Raw genomic sequence first — 22228 nt, 5'->3', positions numbered from 1 at the left:
AAAATGACTCTTCATATAATGTCCAGCCTTTAACTTCTGTATGCTGAAGAGCCAATGAATTTCACTTGTAAAACGCTTTAGCTATAGAAAGACATAAGGAGTAATGTCATAGGAAATACATTACAGAGCATTAAGTAGTCTGTGTTGCAAAATCTAGGGAGTGTAAAGGTGACCTTAAATACATACTTTTCTTTCCCTATTATTTCTTCTCATTCTCTCCTTATTGCAAAGCATTTTTTTTCATGACTATTTGTTTCAGGTGCCTAAATCATTGAACAGCAGTTTTTCCAAATGTCGACAGTGAGCTAATTTGCTTATGAATTTTGGCAGAATCGGCTGTTGTACAAGACATTTCCAAGATTGGTAATCAATTGAGGAAAAAACATAAATAAAAACTAGCTTAACAGGAGAGCAGTTATGTACTCATACCATAGTTAGCAACTATTTGCCTGATGAGAGTGATTTCTGGGCTGTAGGTATTTACATCTCAGTGAAGGAAAAATGAAAAACATAAATAAAAAAGTCAACAGAAGACCAACAGCAAGAGTCTCTGAATACTGCAAGCTGATATGGATTGCTCCATAATTTTAAGTTTGGTAATCACTTTTTTTTTTTCCCACAGAAAATAGCAATGTTTTCTTAGCTATCTCAGATTATAGAAACTGACTATAATGTCAGTTTATGTAAGTTCCTATGAGCTATATATATTAAGAGGTAGAATAATGAATATTCCAGGTGTTCACATTATACCTGCAACACTGCTAACAGTCTTTGACAACAAAATTTTTAGTACTGCTGTTAATACTGCTAGTAAAGAGTAGGCATTCATTATACAAAACACCATGTTCCAGAAGACATTTTACCAGAGTTATTTATTCTGTATAAAAAATAAACTGTGGGAAATCCTTTTCAATTGCCACTATAGTAAAATTTCCTATTGCTTTTCAAAAGATAACAATATTTTCCCCATTTTTGGGCTGCCACATCACCAGCATAAGTTGTTATTACTCCATTGAAGTGAAAGGTGAATTAGTAAAGGGAAATGACACATCCACAAGCAGCAATCGTGGGCTTTGACCGACTCCTGCTCATTCCATTCAGTCCATTTTGACTGCTACTGCTAGTAGACCTTCAAATATATACATCTGCAAAACCAAAACAAGTATGGATTCAATTCTTTACCAAGTGCATAGTTTGAATATCACGTTTAAAATGTGGACGTAAATTCATGTATATTATAACCAGTATCATAATCTAAACAAGATGATAATCTTACATCACTCTAATATCTGAGCACTCTCCTAGAGATGACTGATCAAAAAATTCACAGAACCAGACCTGCAAAATTATCCAGGTCAACTGAGAACTGGAGAAACACTAGAAGGGAAATTCCCCAGACATCAAAGTAAAGGAAAAAGCTTTTCTGGAATAAAAGGCCAAGTGTAGTAAAGGGAATTTTTTCTTTCTATGCTTTGCTGAGATTTTATGATAAAATTTTCATACTTGTGGACATTTTTTTCAGTTGATTTGTGAAAAGCAGTTTTTTGAATACTAGTAATGGTGCCAGAAGGCTGTGCATTACTGGAAGAGAGGAGAAAAAGTAGGCAAAGTCTGAGATTGCAGTAGCTACAGCAGAGTAATTTGTGGAACTCCGGTGCATGTCTCGCCTGTTATTCATTCCCTGCCTTTAACCTGTTTCCTTGCTCATAAAGATTTCAACGACGATAGTTGCTTGCAAGGATTACCACACATCATTTTCTACTGTACAGTTTCTTAAAACAGGAATCCATTCTAACATGGAAGAGAAAGAAAAAACCTAGAGCAAGCCAGCCAAGAACCTCCCATTCATTTCTCCAGTAAGTTTTTTCCTACGGAATATCTCTCAGGAAGCTCTCTCGGAGCAGTGACACAACAGTAATTCTTTGTACCACTTCTGCCATACCCAGCACCTTCTGACCAATTGGAAGTATGCTCTTAAGAAACCAACCCTCAGAGTTTCACATTATCTGAACTCTGCCTTCTAACTGTTTGCTGCCAGAGGTTGGTTACAGAAAGCAGGAACACTCATCAGGGGAAAGCAAACTTCTCAGACCTGCCACTGCCACGCTGTTCGGAGGCCATCACCACACCACCCAGCTGGCATCTTCCTACATATATGGGAGAAAAGACTGTAAAAGAAGTAACTTCTTCACATTTCTAAAGATGGTCTGTCTGTTCAGACTTCAGCACTTATTTTATCAGCATTTCCTTTGTCATTTTGGAATTTTTGTCTAAAAAGAAAAATTATTATTCTGAATAAAAGATGTCTGTTAATTGGGTACAGGAAATGGATATTCATACATGTTTCCTTAAACATCTGTACCTGTTGCCTTAAGTAATTTTTAAATTACTTAAAAGAAGTCCAGCTAACATCTAGACAGAAAGGAAAGTGCATTCTCCATTATCATAAATACCTTACAATTCATTAGTGACCTATCTGGATATTTTTCACCATTATTTCAATGCAATTGTGCTGGTGGATGCTGCAAAAGTGTTCAAAAATGTGATGTGTTCCTGAACCACATTCACAGAAAATTACAGCACAGTACTGTAGCAGATCATAACTGATAAATTTAATCAAAGGACTGTTTATCTTTGGTTTCAATGTGAACACTGAAGAACTTATCTGGAAAAAAGTCAGGGAATTTTGACTGCTTGAGGGGTACATTATATTATTTTATATTTTTTGGTTCTGGTGGTATTTTTTTTTCCCACTGAAAATTGATAAAATATTGAAGGTGTTCTACTAAGTAGAAGTTAAATTGTAGTTCATTCACAGCATTTAGTATATTTTATCCAAATTATAAATATTTTCCCCCCCTGGATCCAGCTATCTCACTTTTTGCAGTCACTGTTACATCTTATAACTGTCTTATAATGGTATAACTACCAGGGGTAAGAGTTAGTTGCATATCAAATCCAATGTGTACGTGTGTGGCATTTCATAGATCATTGAAACAACTTTACATAGGGAATGGTGGGGAGCGGGGGATATCACTCAGAAGACTTTAAATGTTGAATTATTCTAGTTTTGAAGGTTCAACTACAACTTTCAGTGATACTTTAGGTGTCTAGTATTGTAATTCAGTATTCTAAATAGCGGTAAAGTTTCATTCACATTTATTCAGAACATGTACAAAAATATACAGTGAATTAGATCTTAGGGGTGTAGGAGGGTTTCACTCTCACCTAATGAGCAATCAAGTAACCTTCTGCCACAGAGCCCCTGCCATGTCCTGCAGTATATTCCACATACACCGGTTTTATTTTTTTTCCCTGCAGTGAACCAGATTGTGTTTTGTACTCTGAAGAATGTGGGAAATACTTTCAACCTAGTGAAGAGTATTTGACTACTACTTCCTAAGTATCTTCAAAAGAAATATTTCTTGTGATATAAATGTTGAGACATCAACCAGACAGAGCTGTCTGTGACTTTCCTTATCTTTTTTTGGTTACTCACTAACTGCTGCGGTGAAAGGCTGCCCAAGACCTATGAGATTCCAAGAGCAAGTCATGGCCTGAACATGCAATAATAACAAAAAGAACCTCTGTGTTTGAAATATTTCGGTGTTTTAAACATTCCTATTGATACAGTCCCCTTCACTGCAAAAATTATTTTGGTTGCCTCAAAACATATGCTTTGCCAGAAAAATCCGAAACCCTTCAAAGACTTACTTCGTCCACTCATTAGCTAAACTTCTATTTTAACACTGCGAATTATCATAGCCCATTTTAGCATAAAAAAAGAATACATAACGTAAGCCACTACTGAAGGTAATGTTACCTGCTATAGTTTATTTTAAGAGGAAGCAGAAACATTCAAATATAACCTATAAGTCTAGAAAAGTAACAAACATTAAACACATACAGTTATACGCTTGTTATACAAGCCGGCCTGCCTTGTCCCCCATTTGCAAGAAATGCTGCTCTTCAATTCAGAATTCCGTAAGTCTTACAATAACATCTTTTGCAAGAGGATGCCCACAATAACCTAAAGACAGACTTCTAGAATTCTGAGCCTGTAAGGAAATAATAAAAAATTAAAAAATCCAGATTCCTGTGCAATTTGTGTTCATAATTCGAAACAACTTGTATACCCTTATTGAACATGAACTCTTAACGACACCTCCTTTACAGGAAAGTAGATAAACAAAGTCATCTCAAAGAGGTCTTGAACCCCCTGGTATTATCTTTCATAGGTAGAATGGTACTGCTCAGCAAACATATCCTGTAAGACATGCTGTCTCTATAAAATCTCTATAATCCTTTCCAGGCTGAATTGCCCCTGGCAAAGAAGCGTTGGGAAATGACCTCAAGCAACTGTGCCACTGGGACCTGTCATCGTTTGACTACGACCTAATAAAATTTCAGTCTAAGGCAAATTGTCATTAATTTTATGGCTCCTAGAAGACTAATATAATACATATAACTTTTAAGTTTATATCTATGCTTGCTGAGCTAAATCTTTAATTGTAGCCCAAATCAGCCAAGCACTTAAACAGATGCTTTATTTTTGAGCACTTAATTGTACTGACTTTGACAGGTCTATGTAAGTGCTTAACATCAGGTGTCTGCTTCATTGTTTTGCAGGATTTACATTAAGAAGGCTTACTGCTTTGAAGATCAATCCTTTCCTACAGGGTTTTTTTTTGTTGTTTTTTTGGGGTTTTTTTTTGGGGGGGTGTTTGTTTGGTTGTTGTTGTTTGGATGGTTTTTGGCTGGTTTATTTTTTAATAAGAAAACTAAATTGAAGCACAAATATCATTAATGTAAAACTAAACTAAAAATAATAACAGCTTTCTTACCTTTCTGAAATTATAATTGATGTTGTGAAGTTGCTGGGTACTTTCTCCTTGTACTGTTTAGCTGATGCAACCTAGACCTTTACTTGTAAAGTAATCAGCTTTTAATTAAGCCAATGAGCTTTTTATATTACCCTAATGCCTGTAATAATTGTTATGATTCCATTACTTTCTTTGTTAAACACATTTGTAGTTTTAAATGACAGGAAGTCAAGCTAGCAATTTGTAAAGATGTGTGAATAAGGAAATTGCTCTATTCATATGTTCATAATGAACAGAGAGATAACATAATAATGCTTTGTATTCTCTCACCCTCCAACAAGAGGAAAGAAAAGCAAAAGGAGGTGGCCTGGATAATTTCCTGTAACCCTCCCTTTGTTCTTAAGCCTTTTTAGCAGTTTTTATTGAGGAAGGCAAAGGAAGAAAAATCATCCAGACCAAGCTTTGAACATACCGCTTTAGTAACACAGCTTCCAAGAACAAGAAAAAGCTCATTCATTAGAAAGAAATGCTGGAAAAAAGCCAATGCACAACCACGCACATTACTGCAGTCGTTCTGTACCACATCATAGCACTACTACTCCATTTAATATACTATTGCTGAAATATGTGCAAAGCTAAGTTGTTCCAGCCTTAAATTATATGTTACGTCAATCTGTTTAGCTATGTCAACATTGTAAATAAAAACTATTTAAGACACCTTACTGTTCAAAAAACTCACTGATTAAATAGTGTGGAAGCAAAAGACACAGGTGCTACTGAGAGTTGCTGCTTTCCTTGGATTTTAAAGGCTTCATAGACACACCTGCCAGAGGACACAAGGGAGGGAAGAGAGAGCCTTAGTGACATTGGCAGCCTTGTCTTTCCCAGGTTTCAGACCAAGCTGCATACCCATAATCACAAAAAGGGTTCAGCTGCTCCACTACCCTTGCATCATCTCTCCCCACCTAATGAACTACATCTGCCCTTTCTGCCTTGGTTTTCACAGATCCTTGAGATACCACTAAACAAATATTTAAAGGAGAGGGGGAAATAATTTTTAGTAGAGACCTTATCAAATAAAAGATGATTTCTTAGTTTTTAAAGGAGATTTTATAAGTGTAGATTGCTAGACAAACAAGTTCCTTGTTTTTCCCCACTGTTTATAGATAGACCTTAATGCTCAAACACTGCTACTAATTATGTATAACATTCTGAACAGCAGATACATGAACATATATTCATGCCAATTTGCTCACTTTAAGTGTTGTTCATCTGCCAAGTTCTGTCAAAATTTCAATTTGAACCTGAAGAAATTTTCAAAGACAGTCCTACATTAAATTGATAAGATTAACAGGCAGGAGAAACAAAACAAAAAAAAGAGCAACACATCAGAAGTGAGACTCCTTACTGCACCCAGGTTTCCTGGAACTGAATATGTCTCAGCAATCTACTCTAATTTTATGTCACCCAGTTTGCCTACCTGTTACCTCCCCTTACGAAGTTATTTATTCTAACTATTTAGGTTCACTTTTGCAAAACAAGTAATTTGTTAGAGGGGGTAGGCAATTTGACCCTATATTACATTAAGAATTTCTTAGGCCCAGCATAGCTTTTCTGGATGGCATTTCTTCCTATCACAGCATCTGACTTTTAGGATTGTCAAGTACCTTCAATTATAATTCAAAATGAAAATTTGTATTTTATGTTTGGCATTATTCTATAATTATGTGCTTTGCGAGAACTTTATTACAATAGATTAAATACCAAAATGAATTTGTCACTTCACAATTTTATGGAATTGAAAATTCCTGCAAAACAGTAACAGTAAGATCTATGTCAGTTTACCAGGTAAGGAGGCAACATAAACTTTCTTTTACATCAAAATTTTTGATTTTTTTTTTTTCTTTCTTTTCTTTGGCATCTTTTAACTCACTTTAAGATACATTGAGACAGCACAAACCAAACTCACCCCCTCACCTTCAAAACGTAAAATATATTTATATTGAAAATATTTATCATGTCATTTCAGTAACATGGATCATCATAAGACATGAATGGACCTGACACACGTGAATGAGGCATATCACAAAACAATACATTGCCCAGAGCCAGTTTGAAATTTCAAAGAATCTTAATTGTAAAACTGATTTAAAAACAAAATACCGTTTGTGGTAAAACACTATCAAAATCTTGATGATTAAGATTTGTTTTCTCTTTAGGAAATTATTCAGGGAACAGGCTGACAAATCTATGATATTATAAATATATTCCAGTTGGAATATGTTGGCATTTTTGTACATCTGAGAACTTGTTAGATTTGGCAGTACTTTTGGGTAGCTTAAATGTTGCCAGGAGATTCAAGCAGTCTGGTTTTCATTTGTTTGATGATCTTTGTTATTTTGTTTCATTTCTGGCTTGGTATCCTTAAACTAACTCTTTCCTTTGTTGGGTTTTGGGTTTTTGTTGTCTGTTCATTTTTTAAACCTTAAAACATGGCAGTTTGATGTAAACTTCCTTTTGCTTGTAAACCTAGTTTACATGCCTTCTTAAATATATATTTCAACACCCTCTTAACCTGTCTGTACCAATACCAGCTTCTTAAATGGAAAAGTAGTTGCAATATGCTTCAAGCAAAATTTTCAATGTTTTGTGTTGACTTCAAAGGCCATTTCAAAACTTTAAAGGTATGATTTAGATTTATTTGAAATAGAGATGTTAATATATGGTTCTAATGTTAATACATGGGGGTAAGAAACAGTTTTCAGAGAAGTGTTCATCCAAATGTTTCTCTTTGAAGGGACAAAGTTGGCATATTCATCGCAAAATTTTTGTGATGTACGTAGTTCTTCTATAGCTTAACGTGTGTTGTGTGCAGGAGTACTGAGTTAAATCTGCTTGATATGTTTTCACCAACAGTGAGTATGGGCAAGTACTCATGGGGGAAGGGAGAATCTAGAAAGGCTGGTGTCATTGTGACTCATTATTTTAGTATGAAATCATGTACTTCACACTAACAAGTCTAAAATCAAGATTCAATTACAAGTTGCTGAGTCTCCTAAGGAAAGAAAAATACACATTTGTGCTGTTTTTAAAGCATAATTTCCACATTCATATGTACATCTATAAGCAATAATTGTATTAAATTCCTGTTTATACATAGAATATTTGGCTTTGTTTCTCACCATCCTAATTGGCAATACATTAATTTTTCCCAAGCTGAGTCTGTTTTGCCTGTGACAGTGACTGGCAAGTGATCTCTCTGTCTTTATTTCTATCCCAGAGCTTCCCCCCCTCCCCCCCCCCCCCCCCCCCCCCCCCCATCTTATTTTCTCCTCGTGTCCTATTGAGGAGGGGTAATGAGAACCAGACTGTTGGGTGTCTGGTAGCCAGCCAAGATTAATGTACCACAAGTAGTCATCAGCTTTAACCTGTGGTTCATTTGATCCCCCCAAAATATGAAGCTGAAGAAAAAAGAAAAATCTTATATAGAAGAACACCACAAATATTTCCCAAGGATTTGGTTCATTAATATTTTCTCTTGCCTGAGAACTAAAATTTGTATCCAAACATTCTACCAGAAAGATAAAAGTTCAATCTTTTTTTCAGTGATGCATCTTCTCAAATAAAATCTGTGATAATTTTAACCAGTACTGTCACATTTATGCAGCTGGAATACTAAATATTTAAATGTAAACATACAAAATATTTAAACGTCTTTAAAACATATGTAAGATTCAAAGGAATAGCTAGTTAATGCTCCTTATAAACTACTATAGCTTTTGTATGTACAGCTTTGAATAGAGAACACTCTTCCCTGCAACTCTACAGTATTTGCACCCCTGTTCTGTTTTGGCATTAGTAATACTTTGTACTCTGAAACAATCATTTGCATGTTATCACTACTTTGGTTTTTAATAAACACTTTTATAAAGCAGGCATTGGTGCAAAGATCACTTAAACCTTAAGAAAAGGAGTTCTGTGGTTTTACTAATGCCTTGTGCATAGATTGATTTCCTTTTATTTGGCTTGACTCTCATGCTTGCTGTTTTCATTTAATGTCCCTAATTCTTTTCACCTTTTTCCAGACACCCATAATTTTATTTATTTCAATTTTATACCCACACTAATCTCCTTGTTCTATGATGAAAACTATTTGTTGCACCTCAAGCAACTAATCCAAGAAGTTCAAGCAGGATTTAACCATGAATTTAGCTAGCAGCATGAAGAAAAGGAAGTATGGTTTGGATTTATTCTTACCTCTCCTGCATAATTTTCCTATATTTCTTTCTGTGTTCAGTAAGAAGCTCAAACAAATTTACTGCTGATATTGGGATAGCTAACCCTTTATATTTACTTAGAGTAAAACAAACAATCTTTTCTTATTTGCAAATATTTTAGCTTCTCTTAAGTTTTACCCATGCAAGCAATTTTTCTGCTTTGCATCGTAAACATACAGTGATGTATTTGACCTTAGCAAAAACAAACCAAAAATAGCAATAAAAAATACACTATATGTCGTAAAGTCCCAGAGATATTAAACTTCGATATGTTTTTTAAAACTATTGTGTTTTTCATTACTCAGAAATATTAGCCTCTTCTTACTCTCACCAGTATATTTGGGGGTGAAAATTCTCTGGCAGACTATAAGCACTGCTTTTCAAGTGCTGCATGTTTTCTGTGGTTATGTCCTGAAACATCCCTTGAGTGTTCATGGTGTGATGTAGCCACATGCATAAACTGTACTGATACATTTTATTTACTTCCCTTAGAGGTCTTGGAAAAGACAACCATGTCCCAACAGATACTTAATGACAGCATAATCATTCAGAATACTGGTGATTTATTTCGATTAAACATTTCATCTCTGAATTCAATTCCAGAGTCCAACTTTTAAGTATTTATACAGTTGTCCTTACTGCAGTTTCTGAGTGTCCTCATATAATGTTATACATCCCCATAACTACCTTATCAACTAGGATGACAGACAGATCTTAAGAGCATTATCCACAATCCACATCGACTAGACCTAGTGTTTTCTCACAGTATTGTGCAAAACCTTGCAGAAATACTGAGCTGGCTTCTGCAGTAGAGGTGACTTCTTTTTTAAAGAAAGCCTGACATGGTGTTGGATCCAGACATCCCACATTCCCCAGCGGTGAAACAGCAACAGGCAGATCTGCAGGCTAAAGCCCATACAGAGCCATTTTCCAAAGTGCATACAGAAATGCAATTGTGGTCATGAAACTGTGGTCAAAACCGCAAATGTAAACAGCTTAGACATGTTGGAAGCTATATACAGAAATACACTCTAAATTTATAGCACATTTATCTAATGTCTATCATTCTAAAACACAAGCTGGCACTTGGCTTTAGTTAAGGTAGCAGCATTATTAAATGCTATTAATGTTATTAAATCTCCAAGCAGTGGCAGTCCCTCGGATCCCTGGCCGCTGACTGAAAAGGGAAGGGCTCAGCTGAGAGCTCAGGGTGTACAAACTCACTCTCCTGCATGACAGCAGGAAAAATGCAAAACCTCTCCTGCCTGCCTGAGTTGCCTCTTTAGACACAGAAAATTTGTTTTTTTTCCTCTTTGCCGTTATTGCTATGTTGTAAAATATATTAAAATATTTACATCACATTAAGACACAGTAATTTCTGGTAACTGATCTGAATACAGAATAGGCATATCAGGGCTGAAGAGAGTTTATAAAACTGTTGTTTTGAGTGACATGTCACTATCCACTAATAGATATTCAAGACTAACTCCTACAGGAAATAAGATCCGAGATTTTTGTCATTATATACAGAAAATGAAAGTGAAATGTTCAGACTGAGTTTAGTATTCTCTGTGCTCCTTCACAGGGGAACAGAGAATAGAATTAAAAGGGATTAAGATCCAGTAGCAAGCTAAGAAACATCTGTCTATCTGTCTATTTATTACTTCTATGATGGACACTCTTACCTGCTCTGGACATAATTAAATTTCTGGTATCCTAGAGTTACCAACATAAATATCTTTTTCTATTGTTGAGTTCATTGACTGGTGTTCTACACTGAAGTCTATAGCTCTATGCTGCATCTCATTCATCTTCATGTTTCAATTCATTAATTTCCCATTGAGCAATTTCGTTGAGTACATATCTAAACCTATAGGCAATCTACTTGTAATTTCATACCTTTTATATCAGGGTACCTGTCAATTTTTTAACTTATAGCTTTACAAAAGTCAGAATTAGATTTCCACGCTAATAAACAAGGATTGTTCTATCAATCCCATTACATTCCTCTATAGCAGCATTTTTTGGCAACTGTGTATGCAAAAACTGATCACAACTATTTATCCTAATGTATTTGCCTATTATGACATTTTCAACGTCATAATAGGTCAGGGATTTGTCACTATCTGTATCTATTCAGTCACCCTCTTAATCCTGTGGAACATCCTGCACTGGATGGGAAGGTTGCAATAGCTATATGGAATAGTATGTTTCCAAAGAATCTCAGTTGTCTTTTTTTTTTTTTTTTAATACTTTTCCCTATCTAAGAATTTCTGAACAAACAGTAAAATCCCAGTAAAAGCAGCAATTCCACACATACCTCCAGAACACCAGTAGACTATAAGTGGTAGTACATAAGCTGTCCCACTATAAACACTGCAACTCAGAAGTTCATTTGTCCCATTCTGCAACACAGCTACTAAGCAAGTTCAAATGTTAATAAAGGTTTGTTGGTCTAGAACTAGAATTCAGATTCTAAAGCATCTGTAGCCACAACTTCAACAGTGCAAAGTTTACCACATTTCTGAAACTTTATAAGCATTTTATAGACAAATGAAATGTGGCTTTGTGAATTTCCAAATTTAATACTTTTCCTTCTTGCTAATAATCTACTACTAGTCTAGCTACAATCAAAGCAGAACTACTTCATTTTATCTTATTGCTAATTTTCCTAGTTTATTTCTCAGCTTCCTGGTATCTAAATTTACATCGTGTCCTATCTCAGCAAGTTACTCCACAAAAGGTAAATGTACTATATCTCTGCATATGTATAAGATGCATCTGTATTGTCAGTAGCTTATACCCAGAAGAAACATCATCACCAAACCGAGTCATGATTGCACATACTCTCCTATTATTCTCTCTCTTGCATGACAGAAATCCAACACTACCAAAGTAGTATTTCCATCTGTTGATAGATTTCTAGTATTGCAAGAGACCTTTCAATTTCAACCCATCATTACTAGAACACAGACTGTATTTCTTACATTCCAAACACAAGCGCAGTACCAATTCCACTGGAATACATCTTGGCAACATCGTATGGTCACAAATAAAAGTCCTGAGACCACAACTAAAGGAGGAAGGGACAATTAACATGGAAAACATGTAGGAGGTGACATTTCAGGAAGGACCTTTTTCTTTGGCTACAGGAGAAAAAGAACCAGATTTATTTTTTTTTTTTTCTGCAACAGACTTCACAGCTTGAATAGAGCCTCCAATCTTGAATACGATTTCTAACATCCTGTAGATTTTAACAGCCACGTTTTATTTTGTATTTGTATAGCTTACATGTAGAAAGACTATCAGTTACTAGGGTGCAAGAGTGCTCAATGGAATGGGCAGTAAGAGGTGTCTCTGTCAGGCGCTGTCCTGCAAATAATCCATGAGGGAAGTACTACACTATTCAAAGCACCCACTTCCCCTCCTCCAAGCTCTGTAAGGTCACTAAGGGATTGCTTGAATCACTAGCACAGGATTAACAACTGACCATTAAAACAAGGAGGTGTATTTTATTTTGTACTTTTGTTTTGATATCACACTAACTTTTACAGTTATCTCCCTCCTTAGTACATTACATTATAATGGAATAATATGTGGCAAAATTAAATTTGGTAAGAACGCCCAGCACTTCTACATACAAGAGATACAGTTCTATGTGGGAATACTCTTCTACTATTTTTTTCATACTATTCATATTGTTCATACTGATTTTATTGGATAACATCATCTGGAGAACTGTTAAAAACAGCAAATTATAAATCGTATCAAATTACTGTGCAAAGCAGTTGTCAGCAGGTACTGGAACACACTGAAAAAAACTCTGGTTTTTTCCAGCCTTCCTACCTAAGCAGACACCAAGGAACATGTCACACCATTTGTTCCTTGACGCCTGTTTCTGTTATGTGTCCATACTTTGTCTCCCCACAATCTGAATAGGTGCATATGGACACTTGATTCACAATGACAGTGTAGAACCAGAATGTAAGAAATCACTGCTCATGAAACTCACAGGAAGAAACATTGTAACAAAAATGTTACATGCATATTTAGGCTGTGAAAACCTACTGTTTTAAGCAATTCAGGTAAAGTTACCGACAAATAACAAATATAACTCTGTTAATAGTGCTACTTTTCCTTTCCAGACTGTCATCAGCTGTATCAATCTCTGCCTTGGTCTGTGATGTCCAAGGATATAGCCACAGCATTAAGTGGAAAATATTTGCTTTTTTTTTGTTGAGATAACAGCAACAACATGAATTTTTCATTAATGGCATAATAAAACCTCACAACTCAAAACTATACCTAAGTCCAGCTAAGCTGATTTTAATGGTCAATTTACAAAAACATTTATTGGAATACCAAACATGGCACCCAAACCCCAGTAATTTTCAAGGTAATTGCTCATTAAATCATAGACATGAAAACAAAACATTCCAGTACTAAGCAAACAAGTTGTGAAGGATTTTCATTCTTCCACAAAAGATTTTCATCATTGACAGCACCTGTCCTTTACCTTTTCTCTCATACTTGCGTGTAATTCAGTGGTGGCAGCAACAGCTGCCAAAACACTTTTGTTAGTCTGGAAGGGAGCACTTGATTTAAAATTGAGGTTGTATCAGCTTTTTAAGTAACGTTGAAAACTGGGACAGATGTACTTATACAGTACTAGTCAGAGAAGCATTGTTATTACAGTAATAGTCACTGAACATGTTTTTGTAACTAAATTTCAATCAAACCATAAATGTTACATTTCCTATGGATTTCCACAGGTTAATGAATCAACATCCTGGAAATGACACATGATAATATATGTACTTGTCAGAATATACACCGAATCACAGTCGTCTTTAACCACCTCCATTCTATGACAATCACAATAATAACCTATTACTTTAGTGACTTCTCCCAGTGTTAGCCTATGACAATGTACATTTTTCATGCCTGATGTTTCATTACAGAAATGTCACAAAATATCTGGAAAGACTATGTTTACAAAAAGCCATACTGACTGGATTGTGAGTCACAAGTGTTTTGTTGGAGATACTGCCGAAGAAAATGTGGTGTTAGGTTTAAAGATGGATTTAAACAATTTGTATTTTCTACAGTAACTGCTTTCTCATAAGCTTAGATAAAGTTAAGATGGAAACAATGCAACTTGATAAGCAATAGCAAAAACGTAACAAGAACAGATTCTCTGTCTCCTATGAAGCATTGCCATTTTTGCAATGTGAAGTATCTCTGAAGGTAGGTAGTGAAATAGTCTTTGCCAGTGTCAGAATTTTACTTTGAGGGTTTTTCTGAAAAGGTTTTCTTCTAAAAAGAAGTGATAAATAACTGAAATACCTAACAATAGACTTTCACAATGCACTATATTTCTATATCCATTACATCACAGCCAACAGAAAACCTTATTAGACCTATATCTGAATTGTAGAACTGGTAAGAGAGTCAAATTCCCAAATTTGTAATGCAAAGACAAAGTAACACACAAATTCATTTCATCACTTCTCTTGCCTTCATTCCCTTAGTTTTCAATGTCTGATATATTGTCTACAGGAAAGTTGAACTAAATGCACAAGTACATTTCTATTAAGGATATCCTCTTGCTAAAGGGCAGTTTACAAGCCATAAAGCTATTATTTCTCCTATGAAAATGAAAGTAGCTTGCTCGCTCTCTAAATAAAAAAAAAAATTAAGCCCAGATGCTTAGAACTCACTGCTAATGCTATGAATGAAAGCAGTATGTCTATACCCAGAGAGGCTACAATTTATGACACAAATCTGCTCAATTCTTTGGCAGTATGTTGCAGATATGTACCCCTTCGCAAAGGACAGATTTATCAAGAGGACACAACAGATAATGGGTAAATTCATTAAAAGACAAATTTGTGCAGGTTAAAGTCTACCTGTATCCTTTAATTCCTCTATATTACATTTGTAAGAGAGTAGAGTAACAGGATTTTTGTTTTATTTACCTAATTAAAAGAATACATCACATATACTGGAGACATCTGCTAAAATATCCTATGTACTTTTCCTACATACAGTGTCAACATTAAGTGTAAGCTTACTTCCTCAAGTGTAGTTGCAAACATTTAAGAAACAAACAAACAAAACAAAACAGAAATTCTAAGGTAGTATCTGTGACACAGAAGCACTGTGGACACTGTAGAGAAAAACTGAGTTTGGAATAAGCAGAAGAGGGCAGCATCTCACCACGTTTTACAGTCTATAGGCTTGGTTTCCTAAAGTTGAGATGTATCCCAAGAATAATTTGTTGAATGCTAATTTTGTTCAAAGATGACCTATATTTGTTAAAAATTTCCCTTTTGTTAATGCACAATATATCATCTTGCTAGTTAGGCATTTTTTTTTTAAAAGTCCTCTGTAAGCTAATTGCTAATAACAGCTGATAACATTTGTAAAAGCAAAGTAACTTACCTTTGTGCATTCAACCACAGCTTCCATTTTACTTTGGTAAAAATGAACTTTCTAAATGGAAGGCGCAGTAGTAATGCTTGAGCTCAAACGCAGAGACCAAACAAAACACCAGCTCCAAAGTTTCATCACACAGCTCCTTCTAATATTTAAGTAATCATTTAAAATCATAGAGAATATTAAGATCATGCGTGACAAGTATAACTAAAATAATGAAACTTCTTCTGTGCAAAGCCACCTGTGACACTTCCATGCTCCTAATGCATACAGTTATGTGTTCATATGTAACATATAGGAAATTCATAACTATGCATGTTCATATTTGTTACATTTTACATTAAATGTACAGGTGTTTAAACAGTTAGCCACTGATACTAGTAAGTGAAATGAGATATTTGTGAACTAGCAACAGAATCTCAAATAATGGATTAGAGAAACTGTAATATCTGAATTATTTTCCTAAAGAAAAAAGTTACTAAACTTGTAACATTTTTAAGACTGCACCCAGGTTTCCATGTTATACGGTTATATTCCTCACAGACCTTGAATTGACTATAAACTCAATACTCTTAGAATTCTAACTTCAGATGCGAACAGTTGTACTTCCTGATAACATTTATTACACATTTTGCAAAATTCTCTCATCTGATTTTATTTGCTTAATCCACATTCCCATAGCTGTCTTGCTATAGGAAGCCAATTAGTAAATTAATATTTTCAAAAGCAGCAGTAGTAAATGAGGTTGTAATAAAAATTACATTTGAAAGAAATCAGAATAATAATTTTATGCTTTAAAATCTTTCTAACAAGAATTAATGCCTTATATGCAGATGAATTTGTTTACTTTGTAAGTTACTAAGAGTGGTGTTTGTTTAAAAACATGAACTATGACAAAATTATGAATCTGCACAAATGACCTCCCATACGCCACATGAAATAACTTCCACATAATCTGTGATAGGCTATGCAGTACAGTGAAATTTCTAGAACTGCATGTGAGAAAGCTTCTTGCAGGATTTGTTTCTAATAACTGAATTAAGATTGAACAATTCAAACGTTCTTAAAATCACAGGCACATATATATTTTAATTTAAAATTTATATTTAATGAAAACAACGTCATGATGTCAGAAAGCCAGAAAGTATTTCAATATTGTTGTAAGAAATGTGTTTAACACAGGTGAGTATTTTAAAAGATTAGAACAGGTATCACTTAAACCAGGAAGGTTCTGCTGGTGAAGACTTTTGCCTTTGGAAGCTGTTCATATAGACTTTTGGCCAGTGTGCACCATTTTGCCCAGCAGAAAGCAATAAGAAAAAATAAGTGATGAACTGATACTGTGCCTTGTTATTCTGGAGCAAGACTGTCCATGTGATGCCACTGGGTCTTAACCCCAGTCACTATTCTTCTTAGCACCTCATAGCTATTGTAACATGTCAATCAAGAACTAGGCTATCCTTCAGCAAGAAAATTAACTTCACTGTTAATATTCAGTTTAATACAAACAAAATAAATAATGCAATTCAAAACATAGCTTATGCAAATGTAAACTATTGTTATATGATCATCAAAATGTCATCTCCTCCTCCTTCCAACCATTCAGCTGAGGAAGGGCTCAGAGGCAAGGTGGGAATAAAACAGTTTCTGTTAGTACATCCTGTCCAAAACAAATTTCTGACTTGAAACGTGAAACCTTTGCATGTGTGTCTGTGCCAACAATGTATTGCTACATCCTATTTTTGTGAAGGAAGAATGTTATTTATTTTTTACCTTAACCCTGGTTATGGCAAAATACTGCAAACTATTCACAGGGAGAAAGTAAAATACAACAATGAAGGGGAAAATGTTTTGTATCTCTGCCATTCAGATCCGTAGCTTAGTGTTAAGGAAGAATCATATCACTATCAAACAGCTTCACATATTAATGAATAGAGTGCAAGACAAAAACTTACGTTCCGTCCATGGGGACGACTTCCCCTTCATGTTAGGATTACATTTCCTTATTCTTCACACCCATATCATTTTTTTCTGTGCTTGATCATTGGTTTTGGCCTTCATAAATTCATAGCATTAAGAATGTTTAATTGATTTTTTTTTCCTTTTTGTCTAGAGAAATTATTTTATTTTTAACTACAATATGAAACAATTATAAAGATGTATCTCCAGACTGGTTTTTTTAATAGCATTGCTTTGTCAGCTTTCTGTTATAACATTCAGGTACATTCCACTCCTTGTCAGCATCAGATGAGAGAAGCTATACGTCAGCCCATCATGTATTTCACTGCCATCTGCAAAGCAGTGCATAATGCTCCTATTTTCCCTAGCTGGTAAGTCAGGGAGCTTCAAGTCACACTGGGGAGTCTCACAGCCCAGCCAGCTCCTGAAGTAGCAGAGAAGCGAGAATGAGCAACTGAGGTAACCCTGGCCTGGCAGCTGTCCCACTGCCCAGGCCCCTTCCCACAGCTCCCTCCAGCAGAACCAGCCCCGGCCCCGCAGGGAAAACCTGCCAGAACTGGGTTCTTTGGGTCCACACTTCACCGTGAGAGTCAAGGCACCAGCATCTCCTGGTTTGCTTTCTTCTGTTTGTGCTTCCCCAACGCAAACAAATGATTCCCCCCCCCCCCCATCTTTTCCAGGATATTGTCATTTTCTTTATATCTCTCTTTCAAAGCTAAAAACAGAACCTGCAATGTCTTCTGCCCTTCATACTTATACAGGTCCCATTTATGTTCATTACAGCCATGTAAAAAGTATGTGAAAACACAAGATATTTTATAGTGTCTGCTGAGAAAACCTCCAGATAGATGGACCCAGCAGAGACACCCACAGGGAGAGGGTAGGAGTCACAGAAAACAAAATCCACCTCTGGCAATAGAAGCAAAGCTCCATTCTGCACTTCCAGTGGAGAACAGCATGGTCCTGCTGGTGACCACTCTGGAAGGCTTGCCTCAGGCTCTTTTGCAGATTTCATATTTATGCTATTTTAAGGTAATTGCAATGCATTATTTATCTTGTTTGAAACTTTTCTGAAATTTACTTAACAAAGCCATCCAGTATGAATCACTTTTCCTTCTTCCAACATTCATCTTTAATGTGCTTCTCCCCTAATCAAATAACCAGTAAGGACACAAATCTTTCAAGTAGAATAACCTCATTTGTTTGAATAACAAACAAATTAAAACAAATACAATTGGAATATGAGGTAACATTTATAGAATGTAGATTATAAACCTTTATTTCCCTACACACACAAAAAGACTAAATTCTGGATTGAAGAAACCTATTTAGTATAGAATTTCTTCTTAACATTTAAAATGGACATTTACACTCACTAAGGGATAATTGATTAATTGCTTCCAGAAGCAAAAATTTAAAGTAATGAAAATGTGACATCCTTTTTACTATTTTTTTCCAAGTGGTTCTTACTGGGAAACAACCATCAGATATTTCAATTACAGTAAAAGTATGGTATTAACAACTACTTTGTAACTGGAAAACATTGATTTCTACAGAAAGGTGGTCTTGGAAGAGAGGAATTTATCTTAAAATTCCATACTTGAGATCAAGTAAGGTAGAAACAGGTGGTTTCCATAATGAACTACCTTATTATCTGTTATTCACTTATTCTATGCCAAAATGCTTACACCTATCACTTGTTTAGTTTGTGGTATCCTTTAACATTCTGAATTTATGCTAACAATGACATTATCTCCTATTTCATTTAGAAGAAAGCTGTGTGTTGCTTTTTATGTGTAAAACAGATGGACATAATATGAGCAGGACACTTGATAGTTCATCTTATGACTATACTTAAACATGTCCCAGAGCTTTAAGGAATATCAAAAAGTCTGGGCTGTTGACAATATACTAAGAAAGTTTGATAATTCCTTTCCATTCATTTCCAATCACCGGACCATTTCAAACACTCAACAGCCAGAGGACTCGCTATCACAGTACTTCACAGCCTCACTAGCTATGTGATGACTAGGTATTGACCTTTCCAGTGCCCTTTGAGGGACATTCCCAGATGAAGGACTCTCATCCCAACAGAACCATTTATGAAATAGGAAAATAACTTTTTCCTTTGGACCCATGGGCAAAGCTGAAACTGGAAAATAAAGGATCGGAGAGGACTGTACCTAGAGTTTCCCAGGACCTGCGTAGCTAATAGCCATCACATGATTCTGTATTGGAAACTTGCTGGCTTTTGTTTTTCATTTGGTGTTCAAGATTCAGTATATGCTAAAAGCCTGTTTATTGCTGTTAACAGAAGATTTTTTTTAGTTTGTTTTTGTTACTGTTGTTTTAAGTGTCTTCCATATTTTAGTTTAGTTTAAAGTTGACTGCATAATGTTCATAAATTTGTCACGGCTTAATGACTGCAATTATAATAGGGGCATTTCAGTTTTTAATACCCCTCTTGCTAGAGGCAGCATATGTACTTTTTTTTCCCCATGTTTTGTTTTATTTCTTTTGTCTCTCATGTCTGATAGCTATTATGGTTACAATTTTAAAAATAAAATGTTAAGTAGGGACTGAGGATAAATAGTGGCTAAATTAAAAATAAAGGAAAGAAAACAGTATCTTAAGATGATTATAAATTCCAGCAGGTTTATAAATGATGTTACAACTGGTAATTACATCTGCTATTGTTACCGAAATCTTGGAAGGATGAACTTATCGACACCAATGTGATGCAGATAAGCAGACACTTCTTTATTGACGGCTGGATGGGTGAGTGAGTCCTCTCACAATCAATGCACACCCAGTTTCAAAATCATGCAGCATATATAGAACTTATTCATACATATTCATTAAGTATTCATGCATAATCACAGTATTTCCCGAAAATCATTAACATACTCTCCTCCCATATCCGATTCTGTGCAGTAAAGGTTAGAAAGGTCCAGAAATGGGTCTAGGGTACGATTTGGGTAGGTGGTATATGAGTCTGTGGTCGCGATCTCCTCCTGCTGGAATTACCTTTTACTAAAGTTCACAGTTTCTTGGCAGGTAACTATGAGTTGTTCCAGTCTACTCTCCCCAGTTCCCATTAATTCTATATTCTGACATTTCAATACACTTTCTACATACAGAAACTAGTCAAATACAAAAAAAAAATATCTGTAAAATCCCGGATTTGTTACCTAAGTTTTAAACAATGATTCTAGCCCATTCTTCTGGCCTTGGTACAGGGCTGTACAGAGGATTTCATAGCAGCTTTTGCTGTGCAACTACAAGTTTCATTAAAATATTTCTTATTCCAAATGATTTTATAAAATCAAATAAAGTAAATTAATTCTAACTTATTAGCAGATCTGTAACACTATAAGCTCTTCATTAGAGTTAAAAGTCTACTGAACACAGCCCTCTGGCTTTATGATGAAGTAAGATGCACAGTTACCTCAGAGAAGTCTAAAGGCACAGAATTTACATGCTTAGTTTTGGTTTGTTGTTTGGTATTTTGTGTGTGTGGTTGGTTGGGGTTTTTTGTTTGTTCGTTTATTTTGGGTGGTTTTGTTTGGTTTTGTGTGGGGTTTTTTTGTTTGTTTGTTTTTTATAAATCACTTGTTTTGTCCAAAGAATTAGATGAAATAAGTCTGGGACACAAGAATTACTACAAAACTTGCAGCATGAGCAGCAGATTTAAACAGGGAAAAGATGCTTTATATTGCCTTATTCCACTGTTTAAAGGACACCCCAAAAAGCAGAAGAGTCTGAGAAAACAATGCAGTGTTACAGATGGAAGAAAATGAGTCAAACCATTAATGAGACCCCAATCTCAAGTGAAAAATTTTCTTGACAATACATGTTGTTCTAATTTCCTGTTTACAAAGCCACAGTATTCATCAGGGCTTGGATCTTGCCATTTTCAAGGATTTTGCCCAAACACCACAATAACATCAAATTTGCTTTGCACGATATGCAAACTATGTCAAGTAGACTATGCACTATCTTTGTTTGGATGAGTTTTATTTCAGATAAGTTAACAAGGGACTCTGAAACCAGTATGGCAAAGAAATGTTCTTTTTGCACCAATTTTGTGTGGTAGGAAATTGTAGTCAGATGGCTTTTTACTGTAGTATCAGTTTTTAAATCTTTAATGAAATTACCCTTACAAGCATCCTGTAAAACTGTGAAGTGTTATCTATTCCATTTGAGTAACTGAGGTACTAAAACCTAAATGACTTAGAGAAAAACTGGTGAAAAAAGGCTTAAGCTGAAATTTCTTAAACCCTAGTCTAGTGGCTTATTCACCATGCTTTCTCTGGGAAATGTGATTAAATAAAAAAATCAATAAAGATTTAGGTTTGCCAGATAAAACACAAAAGCCTGAAAGTCCACTGACAACAATTCAGGGCATGAGGCCAAGCTTTTTTACTACTCTGAGTAGATCAGTTAATAGCAAGAAAACAACATAATAAGAAGAAAATTAGACATCTGCTTCAGGTGTAGCCATGAGGTATGTCCTCAAGGACTTCACTTTTACTTCTCCCAGCGCTAAGTGCACACGAGTAATTCCTGACCCCATTAACACGAATGGTGAAAATCCCTTTACTCCAGACTGGCTACAGGTTCACCCATACCCAGCCAGAGGTAGTGCAGAACACTTAATAGCTAATTCACATCTCACTCTAGGAGACTGTTTCTGCCACTAATTTCAAACGCTGCAAAGAGAGACAAGTT

At 35.4% G+C, this 22228-nt stretch overlaps 1 long non-coding RNA gene across 1 annotated transcript; it reads right to left on the bottom strand.

Annotated features, from left to right (window-relative positions):
* Positions 1 to 208: 208 nt before the first annotated feature.
* LOC121097369 lies at positions 209 to 20264 on the bottom strand. The gene is made up of 3 exons (XR_005830931.1): positions 20183 to 20264; positions 12520 to 12527; positions 209 to 219 (listed from the first exon to the last, which is right to left on the bottom strand). It is a non-coding gene; the product is annotated as an uncharacterized LOC121097369 (long non-coding RNA).
* Positions 20265 to 22228: the final 1964 nt, after the last annotated feature.

The sequence above is a fragment of the Falco naumanni genome, chromosome 14 (assembly GCF_017639655.2).
Source record: "Falco naumanni isolate bFalNau1 chromosome 14, bFalNau1.pat, whole genome shotgun sequence".
Classification (NCBI taxonomy): domain Eukaryota; kingdom Metazoa; phylum Chordata; class Aves; order Falconiformes; family Falconidae; genus Falco; species Falco naumanni.
Note: the sequence above shows the minus strand (reverse complement) of the source record. Positions and strands in the feature narration are given on the sequence as shown.